The following is a 12,114-nucleotide window of genomic DNA, read 5'->3' as shown; positions in this document are numbered from 1 at the left end:
ATCAGCCAATCAGATTGAGCTCGCATTCTATTGGCTGATCGGAACAGCCAATAGAATGCGAGCTCAATCTGATTGGCTGATTGGATCAGCCAATCGGATTGAACTTGATTCTGATTGGCTGATTCCATCAGCCAATCAGAAAATTCCTACCTTAATTCCGATTGGCTGATAGAATCCTATCAGCCAATCGGAATTCGAGGGACGCCATCTTGGATGACGTCCCTTAAAGGAACAGTCATTCGTCGTTCAGTCGTCGGTCCGGATGGATGTTCCGCGCTGGAGGTCTTCAGGATCCTGCCACTTCGCTCCGGATGGAAGAAGATCGAAGATGCCGCTTGGAGAAGATGTTTGCCGGTCCGGATGTCCTCTTCTTGCCGGATAGGAGGAAGACTTTGGAGCCTCTTCTGGACCTCTTCAGCACCGGATTATGGATCGCCAACCCCCGCTTGGGTTGGATGAAGATCTTGGAGCCAGGACGGATCGGTGATACCTGGATGGTGAAGACAAGGTAGGAAGATCTTCAGGGGATTAGTGTTAGGTTTATTTAAGGGGGGTTTGGGTTAGATTAGGGGTATGTGGGTGGTGGGTTGTAATGTTGGGGGGGGGTATGGTATGTTTTTTTTTACAGGCAAAAGAGCTGAAATTCTTGGGGCATGCCCCGCAAAGGGCCCTGTTCAGGGCTGGTAAGGTAAAAGAGCTTGTAACTTTTTAAATTTAGAATAGGGTAGGGAATTTTTTATTTTGGGGGGCTTTGTTATTTTATTAGGGGGCTTAGAGTAGGTGTAATTAGTTTAAAATTGTTGTAATATTTTTCTTATGTTTGTAAATATTTTTTTATTTTCTGTAACTTAGTTTTTTTTATTTTTTGTACTTTAGCTAGTTTATTTAATTGTATTTATTTGTAGGAATTGTGTTTAATTAATTTATTGATAGTGTAGTGTTAGGTTAATTGTAGGTAATTGTAGGTAGTTTATTTAATTATTTTATTGATAGGGTAGTGTTAGGTTTAATTATATCTTAGGTTAGGATTTATTTTACAGGTAAATTTGTTATTATTTTAACTAGGTAACTATTAAATAGTTCTTAACTATTTAATAGCTATTGTACCTGGTTAAAATAATTACAAAGTTGCCTGTAAAATAAATATTAATCCTAAAATAGCTATAATATAATTATAATTTATATTGTAGCTATATTAGGATTTATTTTACAGGTAAGTATTTAGCTTTAAATAGGAATCATTTATTTAATAAGAGTTAATTTATTTCGTTAGATAAAAATTATATTTAACTTAGGGGGGTGTTAGTGTTAGGGTTAGACTTAGCTTTAGGGGTTAATCCATGTATTAGAATAGCGGTGAGCTCCGATCGGAAGATTAGGGGTTAATAATTGAAGGTAGGTGTCGGCGATGTTAGGGAGGGCAGATTAGGGGTTAATACTATTTATGATAGGGTTAGTCATAAATAGTATTAACTAGTATTAGTAGCGGTGCGGTCCGCTCGGCAGATTAGGGGTTAATAAGTGTAGGCAGGTGTCGGCGACGTTGAGGGCGGCAGATTAGTGGTTAATAAATATAATATAGGGGTCGGCGATGTTAGGGCAGCAGATTAGGGGTACATAGGGATAACGTAGGTTGCGGCGGTTTACGGAGCGGCAGATTAGGGGTTTAAAAAAATATGCAGGGGTCAGCGATAGCGGGGGCGGCAGATTAGGGGTTAATAAGTGTAAGGTTAGGGGTGTTTAGACTCAGGGTACATGTTAGAGTGTTAGGTGCAGACGTAGGAAGTGTTTCCCCATAGGAAACAATGGGGCTGTGTTAGGAGCTGAACGCTGCTTTTTTGCAGGTGTTAGGTTTTTTTTCAGCTCAAACAGCCCCATTGTTTCCTATGGGGGAATCGTGCACGAGCACGTTTTTGAGGCCGGCCGCGTCCGTAAGCAACTCTGGTATCGAGAGTTGCATTTGCGGTAAAAATGCTCTACGCTCCTTTTTTGGAGCCTAACGCAGCATTTGTTTAAACTCTCGATACCAGAGTTAAATTTATGGTGCGGCCAGAAAAAAGCCCGCGTAGCGTTAACAGCCCTTTTACCGCCAAACTCCAAATCTAGGCCTATGTGTTTATATCTACCATAAATGTGCCCAACAGTTTAACATCTCCCCGCCATACAATGAAAATATCATCTATGAATCTGCAATAGAGCACAAGGTTCGCCCCCCAAGGGCCATTATATACATAGTTGTCTTCAAAATGCCCCATGAATAAATTGGCGTAACTGGGGGCGAACCTTGTGCCCATTGCAGTACCTTTAATCTGTAGAAAAACCACTTGGTTAAATAAGACACTATTGTTCTGCAAATTGAAACTGATACATTCCAAAATAAATGTATTTTGTGGAATGGGTAAGTCCTTATCTTTATCTAGATATGATTTAATTGTCTCCTGTCCTATCTAGTGTGGAATATTAGTGTACAAAGAATTTACATCGCAAGTTGCCAAAATATAATTATCATGCCATTCTAAATCTTTAATTTTATTCAAAAAATGTGTAGAATCTCTCATATACGCTGGTAGTGTAATAACGTATTTTTGCAAAAAAGAATCAACATATTTTTAGTTATTTTCGTATTGTGGGCACATTAAATACAGTTGGCCACTTTGATTGCCATTTACCAATATTGGTATTGTTAACGTTCCTTTTTGGGTCCCAATATCTCTCAGCGATTACAGCACTATCCCATAACCCCCCCTTTTTTTTCCATTGATTTGGGTGTAACTTTGAAGTTAGTACACTTTTTTTTTGGGATCAGCATTTGAGAGACTGAGTGTAGTATCTGTAATCACACCCTTGGAATACAGGTACCAATGCTAGTAAGAGGAATAAAAGAAAATAGAGGGGCGCCTCATGTGTAGGATCATCAGATATAAAAGCCAGTAATATTATTAGTAGAGCCAAATGGGTACTCACACACTTCACAAGCACACCAATGTGCTGGTAGTAGCAGGCTGCAGATTCATATAGGTGTGGCAGCTCACCTCTCAGGCAGTGCTGTGATGCTGGAGATAGAATGGGAGACACAGAGAAGGAGAAAAAGCACTACATGTGCAGACCATTAAAAATATAACTGACAGTATCTTTAGTGGTACAAATGGTTACTCACATACTCCATGAGCACACTTATGTGCTGGTAGGAACAAGCTGCAAATTTTAGGCAGGTGTAGCAGCTCACCCCAAATCAGATTTCTTGATGCTGTAGTAGAAATGGTTCCAATAGGCAATACAAGGTCCCAGCAGAATAGGGAGGCTCTTGTGTATCAGCAAAGCAGTAGATAGGTCAAGATATCCACTCAATAACGTATTTCCAATAAAATACAACTATTTATTAAAAACAAAATTTAAAAATACACAACAAAACAGTTGCTGTGTTGGGTGGATAAAAAGGGGTTAACAATTACCCCAATAATGCAATAAGTCGGCGAGGAGGAGGCAGCCACCACAGGGCATTCTATTTGGCCTTGGAAAAGGACTTTTTTTGCCTGGACTTTGTAACTTTTCTCTCATTTAGAGAGGATCTTAGCTATCTGTATTGAATACACAATTACTAATTGTATTTTCCAATAGAGTACATAGATTTACATTATTACTTCTACTATCATTAGCGCCCCCTTATTTTGCTGTAAGGCTATATATACACCAATGCTAGTAAAGTGTATTTCTCCTTTTTATTTTAAAACTGTTTGCTTGTGTATAATTGTACTTGTTAACATCTTTTTATTAATAATGCACTGTGCATATTTTTTTCCACATAATAAATAATTCCTTTATTAAGATTTTGCCTTACTGAAAGAGACTGGTAGTATTAGTACTGTGATTATAGTATTTTTTTTTTGCTAAATTGTATTCTGAGAGTTAATGTGTAAGTCTGGGATTTTCCCATCAATAAATCGTAAGTGGTAGCAGCTTAGATATAGTTTTAGTTTAGTTTGGGTAGCAGTAAAAGGGGAATTTGGGCATTTTTCTAAGTCTAGGTGCAAGTTGTTAACCCTTGCACTTACTGAACTAAGTCACAGGCTTGATAACAAAAAACTGTAACTGTCTGGTTGGAAAGGGAAACAACGCATAAATAGAAATCAATGCATAAAAACAGATATTACTAACAATATGATAAACTTAGTCTACACACCGGTGTCGATATATATTATATCTAGTTGGGACATAAACATTACATTTTTTTTTTACATATGCTAAAAATCTTATAAGTGAACAATCTGTATCTATATACAGTTACTTAACCTTAGCGCTTCTATCAAACTATCTATATAAATACTCACTAATTAAAATTCCTATTATAAATGCTAAAACAAATGAATCTGGGTGGAGAATCTAAAACCAATTGCTAATAGATTGTTGGATATTATCTGCTCATATATCAGGATTCCTAAATAGTGGCTAATACATCTAATGATGTTAATGATGGTTGAAATTAATGCAAAAAAATACAGTCTCTGTTATAATCAAAATTCTGTACAGATTATGTGCTTGTCAGAGGTAACGTCTCGTAACGGTATCAATATTGTATACGTTAAAGATACAAGTTATTTGATTAAGTTGTATTTCCTTTTGTAATTATGTTGCTATTAATATGTTGCAACCGGTCTTAATTTTCACAATTCTTTCAGTGTGAACTAGTATTAGCAATTAAATCAGTGTGAGTCTTCAGCTTTACAGCCAGATACCTGGTATTCCGGTTTACAGTGCACTGTAGATGATGTTGTTGTGAAAAGGTGGTATACCTATATTACAATAGGATTACTTCCATGCAGTCTCACTTTGGAATGCGGTTAGTAGCGTCTTCAAATGCCGAGTGTCGGACGTTTTGCTTTTCACTTCCCTTCCGTAGATGCTTATGTTGTGATGGTAGTAGCGGTTAAGCTATGGAAATCCTTTATTTACAAAGAGAAGGTTACCAATGGCACTACTGGTGTAAAAGAGACCTGCCTGGTTTGGTATCTAGCTGGCTGGAATAGCCTTATATCTAGATGGCCTATTAATGCGGCTAAATATGGGTGCTGTGTGTAAATCCTTGAATTTATACTACCAAAAGAAGAAAGTATACACAGAAATAGCACTCCCAGGTCACATAGAAATGATAAGAGTAAATTAAATGTAGTCCAACGATGGAATGTGGGGAGACAGAAACTTAACTAAAATTAAAATATAACTTTTATTGGGGTTTATAGATAAAACATAGGAAAAAATAGAATTTTAAAATTACTCTCAAGCTTCGACTGTAGTCAAATAAAATAGTGTGGCAATAATACGTGTACAAAAAAGGAAACAAGAAATACTCTTAGGTTAGGTTTATCTGTTAGAATTTAAGCTTGCTTCTCCAATGTGATCAGAGAAAAAGAACTATTCGTTATATTACTGAATAGAGCGTGAATACAGGTCCAAGACAAACTATATTTATCAAAAATGGTTAATCTAGACCACTCAGGTGTTGAAGAATTCTACACCTTAGTATATTAAGTGGATGATATCCACTTCTGTTAGCTATGATAAACACTTGGTCCTTTGTAAATTACTGATTATCACAGTTTGTGTAGCAACCTACTAAGAAAAGTTGTATGGCTCATATACTGTCCACACAATTATTTTATACCACAGCTATTGTAAAAATCATTGGTATGATCATATTTATTTATTAGCTATAGGTACAGTAAGTGTTGGCTGCCTAGATTATACGTCATTTAGTCACCATACAAGTTGTGAGTATTAAAGGTATTGTCTTGGCTCAATTGCACTAGCAAGTTTGTACAGCGTGAGTTAATAATTTATGTATCTAAAATTACACCTTAGTAATAGGTCATTGACTAGAGGTGTATTCGTAATTACAAGTGGTGTTTCGATACACTTATTCTTTCTGATCAGAGCAGGGGTGATACTATATCCATCGTTGGTCTACATTTAATTTACTCTTATCATTTCTATGTGACCTGGGAGTGCTATTTCTGTGTATACTTTCTTCTGATGGAAATCCTTTAGCAGCTTTAAACGGGTCTTTGGAGTGTCAGCGTGGGACCACTGTGGATCCGGTCTTGGTCTCCTCTCTATACTCCGTATCCTAGGTGCGTAGGCCGTCAAGTAATGCCACTGAAATCCGACTGTGCTGAGAGCTGAGAGCACAGTCGGATTTCAGTGGCGTTACTTGTTACATATATATATATATATAACATTAGAATACCAAGTACCTTGTTGAAGATATACTTGGGGCTTTAATATATGTGAGTCTGTACAAGATAGAGCATATAAAACATATATTGCTGATATAAACTGGTTATACAACCAATTTTATTGCAAAGACAGAGATGAGTATTTTGCTATTATCTTTTAATTTTCTTTACTGTGCAGGCAGTATTTTAACGAAAAGTATAAATCACAGACAAAAACAAAAAACAATGAATATAACATAGAGACCAATGAGAGCAAAGCTTGAGAGGTCAGAGAAATAAATGACCAATGAGAGAAGTCCATGGCCTCTAGTTATCAACGTGTCTACTTACCTGCCATCGCCGGCCTCAATACGCTCGCCTAAGCTCGCCTCACATCGCCGCCGCGGACCTGAATACGCTCGCCAAAGTAAAAAAAAAAGCTGTCAAAAAGCCGCGCACCAAGTACGGGGCGATGAGCAGCGGACTGTGATAGTTATCACTCAACCGATCTCGCTGCTCTTCGGCTTTTTCCCAGCTTTATTGATAAGCTGTCACTAAGCACTCACACTATACTATACTGTTCTACCCCCTATACCGGCACCCCCGGAGTCCCCCGCAACTAAATAAAAGTTATTAACCCCTAAACCGCCACTCCTAGACCCCACCGCAACTATAATAAATGTAATAACCCCTAAACCGCCGCTCGCCGAGCCCACTGCCACTCTAATAAACTGATTAACCCCTAAACCGCCACTGCCGGACCCCGCCGCCACCCACATAATACCTATTAACCCCTATGCTGCCCCCCCTATACCGCCGCCACCTATAACAAATTTATTAACCCCTATCCTGCCGATCCTGTACCCCGCCGCAACTAAATAAATTGTTTAACCCCTAAACCGCCGCTCCCAGACAACGCCGCAACCTATATTAAACTTATTAACCCCTAATCTGCCCCCCTACACCGTCGCCACCTATAATAAATTTATTAACCCCTATCCTGTCCCCCCCTATACCGCCGCAACCTATAATAAAATTATTAACCCCTAAACCTAAGTCTAACCCTAACCCTAACACCCCCCTAACTTAAATATTAATTAAATAAATCTAAATAAATATTACTCTTATTAAATTAGTTATTCCTATTTAAAACTAAATACTTACCTATAGAATAAACCCTAATATAGCTACAATATTACTAATAATTATATTGAAGCTATTTTAGGATTTATTTTTATTTTACAGGCAAATTTGAATTTATTTTAACTAGGCACAATAGCTATTAAATAGTTATTAACTATTTAATAGCTACCTAGTTAAAATAAAGACACATTTACCTGTAAAATAAAAACTAACCTAAGTTACAATTACACCTAACACTACACTATGATTAACTAAATTATTCCTATTTAAAAATAAATACTTACCTGTAAAATAAACCCTAAGATAGCTACAATGTAATTAATAATTACATTGTAGGTATTTTAGGATTTATATTTATTTTACAGGTAACTTTGTATTTATTTTAACTAGGTAGAATAGTTAACACTACACTATCATTAAATAAATTAAATTAATTAACTACAAATACCTACAATTAAATACAATTAAATAAACTAACTAAAGTACAAAAAATAAAAAAAAATTAAGTTACAAAAAATAAAAAAAATTACAAGATTTTTAAGCTAATTATACCTAATCTAAGCCCCCTAATAAAATAACAAAGCCCCCCAAAATAAAAAAATGCCCTACCCTATTCTAAATTATGAAAGTTAACAGCTCTATTACCTTACCAGCCCTTAAAAGGGCCTTTTGTGGGGCAAGCCCCAAAGTATTCAGCTCTTTTGCATGTTAAAAAAAATACAACTCCCCCAACATTAAAACCCACCACCCACATACCCCTACTATAACCCACCCAATCCCCCCTTAAAAAAATCTAACACTACCCCCCTGAAGATCATCCTACCTTTAGCCGTCTTCAGCCAGCCGACCACCGATGGAACAGAAGAGGACATCCGCAGAGGCCAAAGTCATCATCCAAGGGGCGCTGAAGAGCTCTTCCATCCGATAGAAGTCTTCATCCAAGGGGCACTGAAGAGGTCTTCCATCCGATAGAAGTCTTCATCCAGGCGGCGTCTTCAATCTTCATCCATCCGGAGCGGAGCCATCTTCAAAACAGCCGACGCGGAGCCATCTTCTTCCACCGACGCCTACTCGCCGAATGTATATTCCTTTAAGTGATGTCATCCAAGATGGCTTCCCTCGGATTCCAATTGGCTGATAGGATTCTATCAGCCAATCGGAATTAAGGTAGGAAAAATCTGATTGGCTGATCCAATCAGCCAATCAGATTCAAGTTCAATCCGATTGGCTGATCCAATCAGCCAATCAGATTGAGCTCGCATTCTATTGGCTGTTCCGATCAGCCAATAGAATGCAAGCTCAATTTGATTGGCTGATTGGATCAGCCAATCAGATTTTTCCTACCTTAATTCCGATTGGCTGATAGAATCCTATCAGCCAATCGGAATTCGAGGGATGCCATCTTGGATGACGTCACTTAAAGGAATATTCATTCGGTGAGTAGGCGTCGGTGGAAGAAGATGGCTCCGCGTCGGCTGCTTTGAAGATGGCTCCGCTCCACTCTGGATGGATGAAGATTGAAGACGCCGCCTGGATGAAGACTTCTATCAGATGGAAGACCTCTTCAGCGCCCCTTGGATGATGACTTCGGCCGCTGCGGATGTCCTCTTCTGTTCCATCGGTGGTCGGCTGGCTGAAGACGGCTAAAGGTAGGATGATCTTCAGGGGGGTAGTGTTAGGTTTATTTAAGGGGGGTTTGGGTTAGAGTAGGGGTATGTGCGTGGTGGGTTTTAATGTTGGGGGGGTTGTATTTTTTTAACATGCAAAAGAGCTGAATACTTTGGGGCATGCCCCACAAAAGGCCCTTTAAAGGGCTGGTAAGGTAATAGAGCTGTTAACTTTCGCAATTTAGAATAGGGTAGGGCATTTTTTTATTTTGGGGGGCTTTGTTATTTTATTCGAGGGCTTAGATTAGGTGTAATTAACTTAAAAATCTTGTAATGTTTTTTTATTTTTTGTAACTTATTTTTTTTTATTTTTTGTACTTTAGTTAGTTTATTTAATTGTATTTAATTGTAGGTATTTGTAGTTAATTAATTTAATTTATTTCATGATAGTGTAGTGTTAGGTTTAATTGTAACTTAGGTTAGGATTTATTTTACAGGTAATTTTGTATTTCTTTTAGCTAGGTAGTTATTAAATAGTTAATAACTATTTAATAACTATTCTACCTAGTTAAAATAAATACAAAGTTACCTGTAAAATAAATATAAATCCTAAGATAGCTACAATGTAATTATTAATTACATTGTAGCTATCTTAGGGTTTATTTTACAGGTAAGTATTTAGTTTTAAATAGGAATTATTTATTTAATGATAGTGTAGTGTTAGGTGTAATTGTAACTTAGGTTAGTTTTTATTTTACAGGTAAATTTGTCTTTATTTTAACTAGGTAGCTATTAAATAGTTAATAACTATTTAATAGCTATTGGGCCTAGTTAAAATAAATTGAAATATGCCTGTAAAATAAAAATAAATCCTAAAATTGCTACAATATAATTATTAGTTATATTGTAGCTATATTAGGGTTTATTTTATAGGTAAGTATTTAGTTTTAAATAGGATTAATTTAGTTAATAATAGTATTTTTATTTAGATTTATTAAAATAATATTTAAGTTAGGGGGGTGTTAGGGTTAGTGTTAGACTTATGTTTATGAGTTAATTAGTTTAATATAGATGGCGGTATTATGGGGGGGGCAGGATAGGGGTTAATACATTTATTATAGGTGGCGACGGTGTAGGGGGGGCAGAGTAGGGGTTAATAAGTTTAATATAGGTTGCAGCGGGGTCTGAGAGTGGCGGTTTAGGGGTTAAACAATTTATTTAGTTGCAGCGGGGTATGGGATCGACAGGATAGGGGTTAATAAATTTATTATAGGTGGCGGCGGTATAGGGGGGCAGGATAGGGGTTAATAGGTATTATGTAGGTGGTGGCGGGGTCCGGGAGCGGCAGTTTAGGGGTTAATAAGTTTATTAGAGTGGCGTTGGGCTCCGGGAGTGGCGGTTTAGGGGTAATACATTTATTTAGTTGCGGCGGTGTAGGGGGGGGCAGATTAGGGGTGTTTAGACTCGGGGTACATGTTAGGGTGTTAGGTGTAGACAGCTCCCATAGGAATCAATGGCATGTCGGGAAGCAGCGAACATGAACTTTCGCTATGGTCAGACTCCCATTGATTCCTATAGGATCCGCCACCTCCAGGGTACGCTGGGCCGGAAAAGTGCTGAGCGTACCTGCTAGTCATTTGATAACTCCCAAAAGTAGTCATATTGTGCCGAACTTGCGTTCGGAACATCTGGAGTGACGTAAGAATCGATCTGTGTCGGACTGAGTCAGGCGGATCGAAGCTTACGTCACTATATTCTACTTTTGCTGGGCAGCAGGGCTTGATAACTAAGGCGAATCAGCCTCGCCACAAATACGCTGCGGAATTCCAGCGTATTTGAGGTTGACGGCTTGATAACTAGAGGCCCATGTATCCATTAAGTGACCAGTGACCAGTAAGTAGCCACTCCTCCTCTTTTCTCTTTGCTGCTCATAAGAGTTAAGTACATTGCATTGTGTATATTAATAAACTGGTTATTCTTATTCTCTTATTATTTTCTTATATTTTCTTTTATTTTTCTTATTTCTATTTTATTTCATTTTCTTATTTCTTATTTCCTTATTTTATTTTTATTTTATTCCTTGTATTGAGAATTTATTTTTTTCATTTCTTCTATTTTTTATCCTTATTTTCCTGAACACCCAAAACTTTGTGTGGTTCTCTGTCTTAAAGAACATGAACGCAGAACCTTATCTTTTAGATCTTCTCATAATTAACTTCTTATTTCTTATGCTTTACCTGTTTCTTCTCCTACCATCAGTAGATGGGTTAAATGGGTTAAGATCCAAGCAGGTGTAGATAGTAATTCCCCCCCCCCATTCTATTAGAGGAGCTTCGGCTTCTAAATCTGCCTCTCTTCAGGATATTCTGAATGCTGCTGATTGGTCTTTTTAGACAATTTTATTTCAAACCTATTCACTCTATACCGTTTTATTTAGTGGGGGATATTTATCAAGCTGTCAACTTTCTTGCATTCGAAGGTACCAATACGTTCGCCTAACATCGCAGCCGCGGACCTGACTACGATCTCCATATTTATTAAAAAAGCCGCACACCAAGTACGGGGCGATGAGCAATGGACTGTTGTTAACTAACAGTCAGCGATCTCGTTGCTATTCGGCTTTTTACCAACTTTATTTATACCCTGTCACTAAACACTGCCACTATACTAAAATGTTTAACCCCTATCCCGCTGCTCCCGGACCCCACCGCAACGTTAATAAAGTTATTAACCCCTATCCCGCTACTCCTGGACCCCACTGCAACTAAATAAAAGTATTAACCCCTATCCCGCTGGTCCTGAACCCCACCACAACTAAATAAAAGTATTAACCCCTATCCTGCTGCTCCCGGACCCCACCGCAACTAAATAAATATATTAACCCCTAAACCCCTGGCCTCTCACATCACTACTACTTACTAAACTTATTAACCCCTAAACCGCCAGCCCCCCACATCGCCATAAACTAAATGAAGCTATTAACCCATTAACCTAACAACACGCTAACTTTACATTAAAATTACAACATCCCTATCTTAAAATAAATTTAAACTTACCTGAAGAATTAAATTAAACTATATTAAACTATTAATTAACCTACCCTAACTATTATACTACAATTACATTAAACTACAAATTAAATTATCTATATTACA

The sequence above is a fragment of the Bombina bombina genome, chromosome 9 (assembly GCF_027579735.1).
Source record: "Bombina bombina isolate aBomBom1 chromosome 9, aBomBom1.pri, whole genome shotgun sequence".
Classification (NCBI taxonomy): domain Eukaryota; kingdom Metazoa; phylum Chordata; class Amphibia; order Anura; family Bombinatoridae; genus Bombina; species Bombina bombina.
This window is presented reverse-complemented; position numbering follows the sequence as displayed.